General features: G+C 46.3%; 1 protein-coding gene across 1 annotated transcript in view; it reads left to right on the top strand.

Moving 5' to 3' along the window:
* Nucleotides 1-13,494: 13,494 nt before the first annotated feature.
* Nucleotides 13,495-16,113, top strand: part of LOC141052959 (uncharacterized) — a 105,276-nt gene continuing 102,657 nt past the window's right edge. The window contains exon 1 of the mRNA XM_073550296.1: nt 13,495-13,597. The gene's annotated coding sequence lies outside the window, so the exon portion shown is untranslated. The remainder of the gene's footprint in view (nt 13,598-16,113) is intronic.

Below are 16,113 nucleotides of genomic sequence, written 5' to 3'. Positions count from 1 at the left end.
CAATTTAAGGATACATAAGGTCCGCCAACAGTGCAATGGTCCTGACTACGCCCCCTACGCACAGAGACTCGACTTGGGGTGGGTAATCATAGGAAATGTGTGCTTGGACCGAAGTCGATTCCTTTAAGACCTATGTATGCAGAGACGGACAAGCTACTTTCTGCAAACCATGCCCTCATCACTATGATGTGAAAGAGAAGCCTCCAGATCCAGAACAGCTGCCTGATGTCATTCCTTCTACCTATGCAGACGACTTGGGAAGATCGGTGTTTCAAACAACTAAGGATGACAACAATGTAGCCCCGTCAATGGAAGACAAGGAATTTGTCAGGATAATGGACAATGAGTTCCTTAAGGATGAGACCAGTCACTGGGTTTTTCCCCTACCCTTCCGAGCTACCAGGGTAAGACTCCCGAACAATCGTGAACAAGCCTTATCCAGATTCAACTCTCTCCAGCGCACACTTAGCAACAAACCGGAGATGAAAGAACACATTGTCACCTTTATGAGCAAGAAATTCCGGAATAACCATGCGGAGCCAGCTCCTCCCTTAAAGGAAAACGAGGAGTGCTGGTACCTACCCTTATTCGGAGTATATCACCCACGGAAACCTAAGCAAATTAGAGTTGTCTTTGATTCAAGCACCAAACATCAAGGTGTATCTCTCAACGATGTCCTCCTCACGGGTCCTAACCTTACAAACAACCTAGTAGGAGTGTTGATGAGGTTCCGGAAAGAGCCCATTGCCATCACCGCCGACATAGAACAGATGTTCCACTGTTTCATAGTCAGAGAGGACCATAGGAATTTCCTCAGGTTCCTGTGGTACAAGGACAATGACCCTAACAAAGAGATGGTGGAGTATCCCATGAGGGTGCCCGTTATTCGGGAACAGCCCTTCCCCAGCAGTGGCAACCTATGGCCTGCGGCGAACCGCTCAAGAAGGAGAGACCGAATATGGAACAGATGCCAAAGATTTTGTAGAGAAAGACTTCTATGTAGATGATGGACTAAAGTCTCTACCCACAGAACAAGCGCCTATCGATCCACTCAAGAGGACCCAAGGTATGCTGTACCAAGCTAAGCTTAGATTGCACAAAATTGCTTCAAACAGCACGGCTGTCATGAGAGCCTTTGATTCAAGTGACCACTCACCAGGATTCAAGGACATAGACCTGGGACCAGACTGTCCGCCTGTGCAGAGAAGCTTAGGCTTGAGGTGGAACCTGTCAGTCGACACCTTCAGTTTCCAAATAAACGGTGCAGACAAACCATTCACTAAATGTGGTGTCCTGTCAGTGGTGAATAGCTTATACGACCCACTGGGGTTCGTAGCACCAATTACTATACAAGGTAAATCCCTTCTGAGACAGCTTTCCGAAACCGTCAAGGACTGGGATGCCCCACTCCCTCCTGAGAAGGAACCAAAGTGGGAAACCTGGAAGCAGTCTTTGTGTGCCTTGGACAAGATCCACATACCGAGATGCTACGCCAGAACCTCACTTGCTGCTAACACTAGGAAGGAACTCGATGTGTTCTCGGACGCATCCACAGAAGCCATTGCAGCTGTCGCCTACTTGAAGGTGACGGGTCCCGACAATCAAGATCACGTTGGGTTCGTTTTCAGCAAGGCTAAGTTGGCTCCCAAGCCCGGTCACACTATTCCCAGGCTTGAACTCTGTGCAACCGTGCTTGCAGTAGAACTCGGAGACTTTATACAGCACGAGATGGACACCAACATAGATGACGTGCAATACTACAGTGACAGTAAGGTTGTCTTAGGTTACATCTACAACCAAACAAGACGCTTCTACGTGTACGTCAGTAACCGCATCGAGAGAATAAGGAGGTTTTCCAAGCCTGAACAATGGCACTATATCTCATCTGAACTTAATCCAGCTGACCATGCCACTAGACCTATGTCTATAAGGTCCTTTGCTAACTCTTCTTGGCTTTCAGGTCCTAAGTTTCTGTTGGAAAAGAAGGAAAGTGAACGTGTCCAGGAAGTCTTCAACATCCAGGATCTGGATGGCGATCCAGAAGTCCGCTCCGAGGTCAGTGCCTTGGCGATGAGCACTAAACCAGCCTCCAGCCTCGGTTGCCAGCGCATCAAACGCTTCTCCAATTGGATGAGACTCGTCAAGACTATCGCAAGGTTAGTCCACATTGCGAGATCTTATCACAACTCACGTGTAGACAAAGACTGTCACGGCTGGCATGTCTGCCATAACTTATTGCCAATTGAGGACGTTCCGGTAGGATGAACCACGAACAGATCACTGCCCTACTACTTCGTCCATTGGATTACCGTTGGGTCGGAGACAGTTTGGCCTACTGCAGCTTCTCCAATCCGAAGATGGGTACCATTGGATTGTCTCAGGAACTGATAGTCATCTACCTCGTTTTGAAGTTGTTATTATTGCATGCATATTTGTGTTTCCTTTCTAGGTTATTGAACTTTACTTAAACAAAAAACATTAATATAGTGAAATCCCTTACGGAATTTCAGACGGGGAGTGTGCTGTTCCATCTATGGTTATGATTGTGTGCTTATATAATTGTGTTATGTTACCTTTCTTTGTATTCAGTTTTGCATTTGGTCTGCTGCCACCTGCTGTCCTTTTCTGTATAGCAGACGGCAGCTAATTAATTCTAGTACATGCCTCCCACTTCCAGGTCAGGTGACTCCTCTACCTACCAGTGGCCATTACTAGTTTCTTTTTCACCCTGGGAGAGACATGCTTACCAGGCTGTGAAAGGCATCAGTTTTTTGACCACTCACAATTTGCTAAATTTGCTGAATCATCTTGCTGCACACATCTTGCTGTACCACCTGGGTTGTTACACCTGCATTTCTGGAGAAGTACTGCATTACCAATCATACGCTGTATGTCCAGATTTCTAATAAACAAGTCTGGACTTCACAATATCTGGTGTGTATCATCTCTCCGGATGCATGAACAGCAAACCAGCAACAATGGTCCTGTCTGCTCTGCATCGAGGAAACGGAAGGTAGGAATCTCTCCCAGCCCCACTCAACTACACCTCCATTCGCCTCATGTGGGGACAGAACAGCCAGCTAAATAATACAAAAGTAGGTCACGTACCGCATATCCACCCTGATTTTTGTGTCTCTGCAGAGATCCAATACTTGATTTGGGCCTTGATTAACCCCATATAAATGTTGCCATCATACCATACATTTTCCTAAAAAAACCCTTTGGGGACTTTAATTGATGAATGTTCCAACACATACAAACATTTTGGAAGAATTATCATTTTGAATAAGCCACAGATAGGAGAAGTTGAGACCAGTTCTCAAACCTTTTCTTCAGCATATCATATAAGGGGTATACGTTATCCTTAAGGTCCTTAATTGGGTTTTGATTAATTATAATGCCTAAATATTTGAACTTCTGTAAAACATTGGCTCAGCCATATTATCCATAAGTGGCATGACCACAAATTTGCTCCAATTAATTTTGAGGCCTGATAATTCCCCGAAAATATTAATGAGGTAAATTTCTCTCGGGAGAGATTGTTCCACTTTGTTTAGGAAGAGTAACAGGTCATCGGCATATAATCCCACCTTGTCTATTCTGGAATTTATATTAATGCCCTCTACCAAAGGGTCTTGTCTAATCTTAAGGGCAATAGGCTCTATCGCTAGAGCAAAGAACATCGGGGACAGAGGGCAGCCTTGTCTGGTTCCTCTACCTAGATCAAAGTATTCCGACAGTATTCCATTTACAAGAATATTAGCTCTTGGCATGCAGTAAAGTAATTTCATCCAACTACAAAATTTGTCAGAAAAAAAAAAAATTTCAGAAGCACACACTGTAAACATTTCCACTCCAAAGAATCGAAAGTTTCCACCGTGTCTAAAGAAGCTAATGCCCAAGGCTGCTGATACCTGTGACCTATCTGTGTGAACTCTCCTAATATTAGATGAGGTGGGTCTCCCAGATTGATCCTCATGTATAATGCTTAATATTACTGCTTTCAATCTGTTAGCTATAAGTTTCGTAAGTATTTTGTAATCTGTATTAAGTAAGGATATGGGGCGATAAGAACCACACTCCTCAGCTGGTTTATCTGGCTTGGGAATTACTACTACAGTGGCATCGTAGAAGGATTAAAGAAGCAAGTGCCTTGTAAGTGCTTCTGAAAGAGTCTGCCAGAGAACCAGGCCTATCTAATCTATATATCGCTAATATAATTCTATGGGCATGCCATCAGGCCCGGGAGCCTTCCCATTAGGGAGAGACATAGCTGCTTCTGAAGATCTTCCAGAGTAATATCCCCATCCAAGAAAGCCTGATCTTCACTAGAGAGTTTAGGAAATTCTATTTGGTTTAAATATTCAGCAATTTCTTATACGGTATGATCTAATTGGGAGCTATACAGCTCTCTAAAGTATTCTTCAAATCTACCTACAATCTAATCTGACTTAAGCAATGGGCTGCCCTCCCTTGTATTAATGGTCAAAAATGATGGGGACATTTGAGTTTGTTGAACTATATATGCCAAAAATGTACTCCATTGGTTACCTAATTCAAAATGTCTGTTTTATAGAAAAAGAGTTTTCTTTGTGCTTTTTCCTGTAAGTGGGTCAGGTATTCCCTCCCTTTCCCTAGCCAATTACTGCATGTAAAGTATTATTGGAGGGGTTATTAATATACTCAGCTTCTAGTAATTTACATTCCTCAGTAAGCTTCTGTTCCCCAGTAGAGGACTCCCTTTTAATATATGAGTTCGTGGATCTAACACATCCCCTCAGATATGCTGGGGATTCCCTAACAAACAGACAATTGCTGCATGTATTCAGGTTGTCTAGCAGCCACAAATCATGCAGCTGCAGGGACTCCGACATAATTTACGAGCACACCCAAGATACTCGGAGAACACCCGGGCATGCTCTGAAAACTCGAGTAACGAGCACACTCGCTCATCACTAGTGACTACCCCTCTAGAATAGGAAGTATGTGTGGCATGTCACTAGCCTAATATTTAGTTGTATAACCAACAGTTTTTTAGACCTGCTTCACATCTATGATGCATAAAGTCAACCAACTTCTGTCAACTGTTATTCCAGCCCAGGATGCTCGGACTACATCTCACAATTTTTGGGCATTTGTTGGCTTTGCTTCAGAAACATCATTTTTAATGGCACCCCACAAATGTTATATAAAATAAATAATGGCACAAGGGGACTTCGAAAGTAAGAGGTGGGGGCGGTTATTTGGCAGGTGGGACAGGACCTGCAATACGCTGACATCCAGGCCAATAGAACCTCTTCATGACCGTTCTTGAGTTTTATTGACCCTCCTGTTTACTCAAGACATGTGAATGGGCCATGTCAAACACCCTACATCTATAGGGTCCTGATACCAACAATTGTTCCACTATCTCCTCCTTCACCTTAGTAACCCAGTACAATAAATCCCCACTCAACATAAAATAGGGAAACCTGGTGTTAATCTCGGCTCCTGAGCTATTGTGTTTATGATGGTTACATTATTTAACACCTCCTTTACAGTTAGGTCCCTATGTTGAGCGGACCCAAAATTTTCACCAACCACCCCTTACTCTGGAATATCGGCCTCAGAGGACATTACCTCCTCATCCCCACAAGGACATAGAGCGGAAAGCTGTCAAACAGTGGGTGTGGTGACATTTCTTTAGGGTTTACCCATCTCTCATCTGAGCAACTGATCCCTGTTCCCTTCCCCCACAAGTCACAAAAAAACAAATGTCCCGGCCTAAGATTATGGGGTACAATAACTCCTGGACCACACTGACCTTGTGGGACTCAGTACCTTGCGCCACTTAAATGTCCACTCAGGCCACTGAATAGCCTTTAACATCCCCGTGTATGGAGCGGATGAAAACCTTCTTCACAGCTATCAGCTGGAAAGGAAGCATGGCCCTTATAAGGGTCACCCAACTTCGAGTCTAGCAGTCCAGTCACTTGCTGACGATTCACCTTTACGGGACAAGCCTGTAGTCCTTCTCTGGGTGGACAGTTCACGCTGCAGGCCTTGTACGCGTAGTATGATCAGTGGCCTCCCAGACTACAGTCAATCTGCTTGGATGTAAGGGGATAATGGGCGGCTATATGGCCAGGGCCATGACATTTCATCATATATCGCCAGCTGGGACCTTCGGCATTACCTCCCCAACCCCTTTGGACCCTGGATGCCCTACCCAATTTTGAGCCTCTTTCCCCTGTTGGGACACCCAGTAGGGAGTGTGTTCCCTCCCCAAGGAACCCTCGACCCCCTGATACCTTTCAACCAGTCCAACCAGGTCATTGGCTTCTGGTGATCACCCTGGACAAACCAAGTCTGTATTGGCTTCGGAAGGGAATGAACAAACTTGTGCATTACCACTTGCTCTACTATTTTCGCAGGGGTTGAGGACTCTGGCAGCAACCATTTTTGGGCCAGATCAAACATTTGGGAGCGAGGGGGGGTTTACATGATACGCCCAGTAGTCATACGATATGTGATATGTCCTGACAGTCATTGTCACCCCCAGGCATGCCAAAATTTCAGTTTTACATATTGGCGTCTTGTAAGGCTAAATCATAGTAGACCTTATAGGGCAACCCCATTAAATATGGCGCCAGCACTTTCACCCACTGCTCTTGCGGGAGTTTCTTCCTCTCGGTGACCGTGTCAAAAAGACTTCTATGTCATCACCCTTGGTCATTTTCTGCAGGGCTCGCAGTATCGCCATCCGGATGGAAAAATCATTAGCGAACCTTGAAGTCAGAGCTGATGCCAAGCCACGAACCGCAACTGTGAGCAAATCAAACTGCTGCTGCTGTATCTGTTGCATATTCGTCTCCTGCTGTGCCAGCTGTTGGTGCTGCTGCTGTTGTTGCTGGACTTGCATCAGTTATTTAACCCCTTCCCCCTTCCCGCCATGCACCGTACATTTACTGCTTTGCGATCACATTGTTCTGATGGTCTCCATGGAGACCCCCGGGCCCAAGATGGCCGCGAGGTCCTTCCGGGTCCTGCAGAGAAGGTAGCTTGTGAGAAAAGGCGCTGACATGCCTCCTTCCCTGCCTGTGAGATGCTGATGTGATACTCCCCAGTGCAGGAGCATTGCAGAGTATCAGATCAGTGATCTGATACTGTATAGTGATGTCCCATCCTGGGAAAATGTAAAAAAGTAAAAAAATAAATAATAAGTGTAAAAATATTTTTTTAAAAAATCCCCAAGGGCTAAAAAAAAAATTTTTCAAAGAAATACATTTTTTAAAGTAAAAAAATAAACAAAAAAGTACACATATTTGGTATCGCCGTGTCCGTAGCGACCCGCTATAAAACTGTCCCCTTCAGTGAACACCGTTAAAAAATTAATAAAAAACAAGGCAAAAAACATTGCTTTATCATACCATTGATTAAAAAATGCAATAAAACACAATCAGAAAGATGGATATAAATAAACATGGTACCGCTGAGAACGACATCTTGTCCCGCAAAAAACAAGCCGCCATACAGCTCCATCACTGGGAAAATAAAAAAGTAATAGCTCTCAGAATATAGCGATACAAAAATAATTATGTTTTTATAAGATAGTTTTTGTGTAAAAGTGCCAAAACATAAAAAAAAACATAAATTGGGTATCGCTGTAATCGTCGTGACCTGAAGAATAAAGCTGCATTATCAATTTTACCACATGCAGACGACATAAATAAATTTAAATAAAAAAACTTCCTGAAATGCTGGTTTTTGTTTATTCTGCGTCCCAAAAATCAGAATGGAAAGTGATTAAAAAAGTCATGTGCCTGAAAATGGAATCAATAAAAACATCAATTCGTCCTGCAAAAAACAAACCTTCACATGACACTGTCAGATGAAATATGGAAAAATTAGCTCTCAAAATATGGGGATGCAAAAGTTATGTTTTGCAATGCAATCATCTTTTATTGTGTGACAGCAGCCAAACATATAAACCCAACATAAATCTGGTATCGCTGTAATCGCACCGACCCGAAGAATAAAGTCACCTAATCACTTATACCGCACGAGGAACGGCGCAAAAAAGAAATAAAACCAATTCTTTACCTGCTGTTGATTTGTTCATTCTACATCCCAAAGTTTGCAGTAAGGCTCGGCGCACATTTATCCTGCACTCTGCGCTGAGCACTTACACCGGGATTTCCGTGTGGGTCTCTGAATTACATGATTCATACAGAACCTCTGGCAGAGGATTCCCTGTAATGAGGCTGGTGGAGGCACTGTGGATGCTGTCTGACCTGTGATCCAGCAGTGTCCGCCTTTATAGGATTGCATAAAACTGCTGTCGGCCACAGTTTTGTACCACTCTGAAAGGAAGGACACCGCTGAATGGAGACCAGATGGAGTCCAGAGTGACTCTGCTGCCTCATTAGAGTGACTGGATCCCTCGTGGGTTTCATCTGAATCATGTCACTCAGAGATTTAGATGGAAACCAAAAAGTAATTGCTCAGCATAGCGTGTTGGATAAATATGATCCCAAATATTATGTAAACTATTCCCAGCAAAAGCTTCAACTCAATCCATAAAAAGCAAGACCCGACTCAGGTCTGTCATCTGATAACGGAAATATAGGGGGTTTCCATGTTACTCGTAGCACAAAGGCTCTGGAAAAGTGAAATGGCTGCTCACCCTCCAAAAGAAATTCTGTGCTCTCAAATCCAAATGCCTCCCCTCCCTTCTGAGCCCAGTGTGTCTAAACCACATATCGCTCCCACATATTTGGCATTTCTGTAGTGATGAGAGCCTATCCAACTTACAGGTGTGTGTCTCCAGAAGCACGGCTGAGCATAACATACTGGTGAATACAACGTACTGGTCACTACAACGGCAGTTCGCAATTTTCAGTCAGCAACAGTCAATACTGGAGAACACCCATAGAGTCAAAATTGTCACTACACCTGTAGATTTATTTCTAAAAGGGGTATAATTTCCAAAATGGGGTCACGTGAGGGGGGAGTCTGCTTTTCTAGCTCTTAGGGTCTTTGTATCTGGAGTCCGCAAACTGTGAAAATCTGCGTTCTACGAGGCAAATAGCATTCTGTCTCTCCCGAGTCTCTCCTTATGACTAAGCAGTACTGTACAGCCACATATGGGGTCTACAGTCAGCAGAAATTGTGAGATAAATTTTGGTGCCATTTTTACCCACTTCCAAGTATGAAAATGTAAAACTTGGGGCTAACACACAGTCTTGGTGGTAAAAATGTAAATTATTTTTTCTTTATTGCCCAATGGTATATAAGTCTGTGACAGACCTGTGGTGTCAATATAATCACTGCACCCCTAGATGAATTCATTGAGAGGTTTAATTTGTAAAATGGGGTCACTTATGGGGAATTCTGCTGTTCTGGCACCTCAGGGCCTCTGTCAATGTAACATGGCACCCTCAAACAAGTGCAGCAAAATCTGCACTGTAATCTTCCCTTCTGAGCTTTGCACTGTACCTCAAAAGTAGTTTTCGATCTCATATGGGGTGTATCAGTGAACTCAGGAGAAAGTGCACAACAAATTTTGGGGTCTGTTTACTCCTGTTACCCTTGTGAAAAAAATACAAAATTTGAGGCTACAAAATATTTTTGCTGGAATTTTTTTTATTTTTTTTTTCACGGCATAACGTTATAAACTTCTGTGAAGCACCTGGGAGTTCAAGATGCTCAATACACATCTAGATAACATCCTAAAGGGGTCTAATTTCCAAAATGGTGTAACTTTTGGGGGGTTTCCACTGTTTAGGCACATCAGGGGCTCTTTATATGCAACATGGCATCCGCTAATTATTCCATCAAATTTTGCATTCAAAAGGTCAAATGGCGCTCCTTCCATTCCAAACCCTGCCGTGCACCCAAACAGTGGTTTTCCTCCACAAATTGGGTATCGGCGTACTCAGGAGAATTTGCACAACAAATTGTATGTTCATTTTTTCCTTCTACATTCCAAAAATTCCTATGAAGCACCTGAACTGTTAATATTCTTCTTGAATATGGTTTTGAGCACCTTGAGGGGTGCAGTTTTTAGAATGGTGTCACTTTTGGGTATTTTCTGTTATATAGAGCTCTCATTGTCATATCAAATGTGAGGTGGTCCCTAAAAAAATGGTTTTGCAAATTTTGTTGTAAAAATGGGAAATCGCTGGTCAACTTTTAACCCTTATAACTTCCTAACAAAAAACTATGTTAACAAAATTGTGCTGATGTAAAGTAGACATGTGGTAAATGTTATTTATTAACTATTTTGTGCGATATGACTCTCTGATTTAAGGACATAAAATTAAAAGTTTGAAAATTGTGAAATTTTCAAAATCTTCACCAAATTTGTTTTTTTTCCCCCCAAATAAACGCAAGTCATATCAAAGAAATTTTACCACTATCATGAAGCAGGGCTGTGGAGTCGGTAAGCCAAACCTGCGACTCCGACTCCTCAATTTCCCTTACACCGACTCCGACTCCGACTCCACGACTCCGACTCCCACACATATTGCTTATATTTAAGTGAAAAATTTATTGTAGCACAATGTGAACCTCAGACATTTAATCATTTTTATGATCCAATAATCAAGATATTTATATAGAACAGAATATATATTGGTGTACTACCCGGTTTTCATTCTTTTTGGTACAGATACGATATGGATAGACAGATATGGATAAATGGATAGATAGAGCAGATTTCTAATCTGCTTTTGCTATTGAAAACATTATCTATGAGCTCAAAAACCTTTCAGGTGATGCAGTTTTTTAAAAAGATGATCAGCTTTTGCAGCTGAAAAACGTATCCTCAAAAAACACAGGAAAAACGCTGTGTGTGAATGTAGCCTTAGATCAGGAATATAACAGCCATTTATAGGACATTTCATAACTTTCCCAAACTCCTATGAAAAAATATTCAGCACATCCTGCATTGAATTACTGTACCCAATTTATTATATATTTTAGGAGTCGGAGTCGGTCCATTTTATACCGACTCCAACTCCGACTCCGACTCCACCAAAATGAGCACCGACTCCGACTCCGACTCCACGACTCCGACTCCACAGCCCTGTCATGAAGTACAATATGTCATGAGTAAACAGTCTCAGAATCAGTGAAATCCATTGAAGCGTTCTAGAGTGATGACCTCATAAAGTGACAGTAGTCAGAATTGTAAAAATTGGCCCAGTCTGGAAGGTGAAAACAGGGTACGGGGCGAAGGGGTTAACCAGGTCCTCCATGCTGAGTGATGGTGCTTGCTGGCTCATGGCCACCTTCACCCTGGGCATCCAGGACCTCTGTGGCAGTCACACCTGTTGCCTGGGAACACAGCCTGCACCTCTAACACCAATTGTGGGAATACTCACTGGGTGCATGATGATGTAACATAAAGCATTTCTATTTTAATGTCCAGGCTGGTTTATTGGTGCATATACCAAATAGGGGAATACTCATAAGCTGAGAGTTCAAAACAAACTAGAAAACCAACAGAGAATGATCTACCCGAAGACACTGGGAGAGACTACTATCACCATGACCCAAATCTATAAGAGAGAGTGCCAGACCCCCGAGACTGAGCTCAGGTCAGAGAAATGGGCTCTAAGGGGGAAACTGGGTGTGCTAATGGGGGACACAGTAATATACACACGGCTCTGCTCCATACTCATCGTACACACACGGCTCCGCTCCATACTCATCGTACACACGCGACTCTGCTCTGTACACCTCATATACAGACACGGCTCTGCTCCGTACACCTCATATACAGACACGGCTCCGCTCCGTACACCTCGTACACACACAGTTCCACTTTGTACTCCTCATACACACACGGCTCTGCTACGCACACCTCGTATACACACGGCTCCGCTCCGTACACCTCGTACACACACGGCTCCGCTCTGTACACCTCGTACACACATGGCTCCGCTCCGTACACCTCGTACACACGTGGCTCCGCTCCGTACACCTCGTACACACGCGGCTCCGCTCCGTACACCTCGTACACACGCGGCTCCGCTCCGTACACCTCGTACACACGCGGCTCCGCTCCGTACACCTCGTACACACGCGGCTCCGCTCCGTACACCTCGTACACACGCGGCTCCGCTCCGTACACCTCGTACACACACAGTTCCACTTTGTACTCCTCATACACACACGGCTCTGCTACGCACACCTCGTATACACACGGCTTCACTCCGTACACCTCGTACACACACGGCTCCGCTCTGTACACCTCGTACACACACGGCTCCGCTCCGTACACCTCGTACACACACGGCTCCGCTCCGTACACCTCGTACACACGCGGCTCTGCTCCGTACACCTCGTACACACACGGCTCTGCTCCGTACACCTCGTACACACGCGGCTCTGCTCCGTACACCTCGTACACACGCGGCTCTGCTCCGTACACCTCGTACACACGCGGCTCCGCTCCGTACACCTCGTACACACACGGCTCTGCTCCGTACACCTCGTACACACGCGGCTCTGCTCCGTACACCTCGTACACACGCGGCTCTGCTCCGTACACCTCGTACACACGCGGCTCTGCTCCGTACACCTCGTACACACGCGGCTCTGCTCCGTACACCTCGTACACACGCGGCTCCGCTCCGTACACCTCGTACACACGCGGCTCTGCTCCGTACACCTCGTACACACGCGGCTCCGCTCCGTACACCTCGTACACACGCGGCTCTGCTCCGTACACCTCGTACACACGCGGCTCTGCTCCGTACACCTCGTACACACGCGGCTCCGCTCCGTACACCTCGTACACACGCGGCTCCGCTCCGTACACCTCGTACACACGCGGCTCTGCTCCGTACACCTCGTACACACGCGGCTCTGCTCCGTACACCTCGTACACACGCGGCTCTGCTCCGTACACCTCGTACACACGCGGCTCTGCTCCGTACACCTCGTACACACGCGGCTCTGCTCCGTACACCTCACACACACGTGGCTCCGCTCCGTACACCTCGTACACACACGGCTCTGCTCCGTACACCTCGTACACACGCGGCTCCGCTCCGTACACCTCGTACACACGCGGCTCTGCTCCGTACACCTCGTACACACGCGGCTCCGCTCCGTACACCTCGTACACACGCGGCTCCGCTCCGTACACCTCGTACACACGCGGCTCCGCTCCGTACACCTCGTACACACGCGGCTCCGCTCCGTACACCTCGTACACACGCGGCTCTGCTCCGTACACCTCGTACACACGCGGCTCTGCTCCGTACACCTCGTACACACGCGGCTCTGCTCCGTACACCTCACACACACGTGGCTCCGCTCCGTACACCTCGTACACACATGGCTCCGCTCCGTACACCTCGTACACACGGCTCCGCTCCGTACACCTCGTACACACACAGCTCTGCTACATCCCCCCTGTAAACCCCTCCTGACCCCACACAGAAACTTCCCCTCATCCAGCACCATGACAACCAGCACAGCAGAGTCCTGCATACACTGAGGCCCCTGATCATGTGACCCCTGACTCCTCCCCTCCTGTGACCTCATCCCAGGTCCTGTGCGCACAGAGCAGCCATATATGTGGAGTGCGGCTCTGCAGGTGGAGGTAGGTGCTGGAGATTCCCCATTACTGGGCTGCACAGGGGGCAGTAACCCCTTCAGTACTGGGCTGCACAGGGGGCAGTAACCCCTTCAGCGCTGACACTAGTTTGGTGTTGTTTTGCTCCTTTCCCTCTGGTAGATACAGACGACCCCTATTGCTCCCATAGTACATGGCCCCTCTCTTGCTCCCACACAGTATAATGTTCCCACCTCCTAAGTGCCTGTTTCACACTTCCGATTTTTGTCATCAGTCAAAATCCGCCAATTTTATAAAAAAAGATCTGCCAAAAAAGGGGCGGATCCATTTTTTTCCCCCTATAGACTTACATTAGCGGCGGATCTTGACTGACGGTCGTCCGTCCCACCCGTTTTTTGACAGATCCGCCAAGATTTTAGCGGCTTCCGGGCGGATGAGACGGACAATGCATCGTTATTTTCCCTTGACGGTCCGCTAATTTTAAGTGCGCATGCCCGGAAGCTTTACTTCGGGAAGCATTTTAACCATGAAATGCTGTTCCGTGAGCGGTGAAAAATTCTCTCTCCTCCAGGCCGCGCTCACTTTAAATTTGCTGTACTTTTCCTCTTCGGCGGATCCGACATAATTAGCGTCCGCTGACTTCCGTATGTCACATCCCGGAGGCGGATCCGTAATTTTCGTTTTTGGCGGATGTCAGCTGTCCGACAACAACGGGGGTGTGAAACAGGCCTTAGGCTTTGTGCACATGTCGCGTTAATGGATGCAGAAATTTCTGCCCCATTTCTTCATCTCTTGGCAGGAAAAAGGCAACTGAGAAAATGCCTGTTTTTGATGTGTTATTGAGTGAGTTCACAGGCAGCAGATTGTTTTCTGCACCAAATCTGCAAGTCAAAAATACTCAAATCTCATTCACTTTGCTGCCATCTGAGCATCAGGATTGTTTCAGGTTTTGTTAGCAAATCTGCGCAGCAAAAAAGCGCAGCAAGTCTGCAATGTGTGCACCAGCCCTTACAGGAGTGACCGAGGGACACATCAGGCTCTGAGTTATAATTTTTGGCCACGTCCCTGACCAGTGTGACCACACCCCTAGCAGGAGGAGTTGTCAGAGGGTCGGATGCAGTGAGGGCCATTCAGCAGAGTAGACAGTAGGGTCAGCTTTTAGCTGTCCAGTTATCCCCATTGAATAGGTGCTCTATGGACAATGCTCCCCGGTGGGCATCTTGTGAGATGTATGTATGCCTTGAACAGCCGTTTGAGGGTGAATATGTCTGCCATCGATGCAAGCGAGTTACCTGGAGATAAGTTTAGAGCTCACTGAGCTTGCGCTGGTTTGGGCCAGTGATATGGAGGAGGGTGGAGGTGGGGAAGATCAGGACAGAGAAGTACGCAGCTGGGTAAATGTTACATAGAAGGGGTAAGGGGGAAAAGTGCCCGGGAGCCCAGTCCTGACCTGGCACAACCTAGTAAATATGCCTGTTTGGCGGATATTAGGAATGCAAGCCCAGGACTGGGATCACTGCAGCAGGACGTTGCTCCTACCAACCAGGAAAATGATTGCTGTAGGAAGGAGGGAGATAGGAGTGCAGCAAAGGCCAAAAAGATATTGGTGGTAGGGGGCTCTATAATTAGGCGGACAGACAGGGTCGATTGCCGCTGAGACCGTGAATGACGAACAGTGTGTTGTCTGCCGGGTTCGACATATTGCGGATCGGATAGACAGATTGCTGGGTGGTGCTGGGGAAAACCCAGCGGTCATGGTACATATCGGTACCAATGAGGAAGGTGGAAGGTCCTTAAGAATGATTTTACGGACCTAGGAGAGAAGCTGAAGGCCAGGACCTCCAAGGTGATGTTTTCAGAAATACTGCTGGTGTCACGAGCATCACTAGAAAGACAGCGGGAGCTTAGGGAGATAAATAAGTGGCTTAGAAATTGGTGCAGGAAGGAAGGGTTTGCGTTCATGGAGAACTGGGCCGGCTTCTCTGTCGTCTACAGGCTCTACGGTAGGGACGGGCTGCACCTCAATGGGGAGGGTGCAGCTGTGCTGGGGGAGAAAATGGTAAGACGGATGGAGGAGATTTTAAACTAGGGACTGGGGGGAGGGTAGTTATTCTAATAAGGCGATAGATATAGTAGACAGAGAGAGGGAGGCAGTTGGGGTAAATGAGGATGTAGGGGGCTGGGATATGCAAGGAAAGCAGGGAACTGAATAGGAGTAACATGTGCTAATAATATTAAATGTCTGCTGGCAAATGCAAGAAGTCTTGCAAACAAAATGGATGAACTAGAGACTTTTATGACGGTCACAGAATACGATGTGGTGGGCTTTGCGGAAGCCTGGCTTCACAAGAGCCATGACTGGTAATAAACATAGAGAGGTGCACTACATTTAGAAAGGACAGGGAAGATAAAAAAGGTGGCGGGCTGTGCATCGTCATAAAATCCACATTAAGACCTGTGCTCAATGAAGACATTGGGGGGAGTTACAGCAATGTAGAGTCACTATGGGTAAATGTACATGGGGATGGTAAAAATGGAAAGCT

The sequence above is a fragment of the Dendrobates tinctorius genome, unplaced genomic scaffold, assembly GCF_039654945.1.
Source record: "Dendrobates tinctorius isolate UK_male_01 unplaced genomic scaffold, ASM3965494v1 ptg000164l, whole genome shotgun sequence".
Classification (NCBI taxonomy): domain Eukaryota; kingdom Metazoa; phylum Chordata; class Amphibia; order Anura; family Dendrobatidae; genus Dendrobates; species Dendrobates tinctorius.
Note: the sequence above shows the minus strand (reverse complement) of the source record. Positions and strands in the feature narration are given on the sequence as shown.